A 947-nucleotide genomic window follows, 5' to 3' on the forward strand; every position below is an offset into this window, starting at 1 on the left:
CCATTGTAAGGTATCTCTTTACTTCTTTTGTCTTAAATCCATTTAAAAATTTTTCAACTTCATTGACACTTAAAATTGGAATTTGTATTCTCTAACACTAATATTACAGTGGGGGATTTGTTTCATAGTTTTATGGCATATTACAAACAATTAAGTCTCACCACTATTTTTTATTTGTAATAAATCATTCTACTAAATTGAATATTTTAAACATTGTCATTTTCCTTTTCTTTTTTTTTTTTTGTCCCCCAATTCACAATACATACCCGGCAAGGGGCCTGTGTTGAGGTGTATATGGGGTGCCTTTACTGTACCTCCTCTTTCTATACAGCCAGTGTAAAGAACACAGCCTGTGGTAAGATTTGGGAGGCCTTATCTTATCTTTTATTTATTTTATTTTTTTTTTCTTCAGAGCAAACTAAAGTTGTTTTTTTTTGTTTGTTTGTTTTTTTAAAGTAAGAATTCATTTAAAGGACAAAATTGATTAACATAATGAGGTAAACTAATATAACATAATATAGTGACATAACATAACATATAATATAATTGATATAATAATAATACATGTAAGTCAAAGAAAATTTCTGATTAAAAACACATTTTTTTTTCATAATGGCTTACATATCTTTCACTGTAGTATTTTGGGTACATATTCACATTGAATCAGGGGAATACCCATCACCTAATATGTCCTCTTCTCAATCAAAAATCAAATATGCTGAAAATAGGCAGAGTCCTGTCTAGAGGCTTCCAACCTCAGTTTGAGAGAGGATGTGAAAAAAGTAATTAAAATACCACAATACAAAAAAAATATCGAATTAAATAACCGATAAGCACCACAGCAATAAAGACAGGCACCACACAATAATCTTTTTTTTTTTTTTGTATTGTGGTCATTTTCCTTTTCTAATGAAAATAAATATGCCTATGACAGAAACATCAATACA

General features: G+C 28.9%; 1 non-coding gene across 1 annotated transcript; it reads right to left on the reverse strand.

The window, feature by feature from the left end:
- Positions 1–239: 239 nt before the first annotated feature.
- Positions 240–372, reverse strand: LOC126012596 (small nucleolar RNA SNORA51). Its single transcript, XR_007497048.1, has one exon. It is a non-coding gene; the product is annotated as a small nucleolar RNA SNORA51 (small nucleolar RNA).
- Between the last annotated feature and the right edge of the window lie 575 nt (positions 373–947).

This window comes from Suncus etruscus, chromosome 6 (assembly GCF_024139225.1).
Source record: "Suncus etruscus isolate mSunEtr1 chromosome 6, mSunEtr1.pri.cur, whole genome shotgun sequence".
Classification (NCBI taxonomy): domain Eukaryota; kingdom Metazoa; phylum Chordata; class Mammalia; order Eulipotyphla; family Soricidae; genus Suncus; species Suncus etruscus.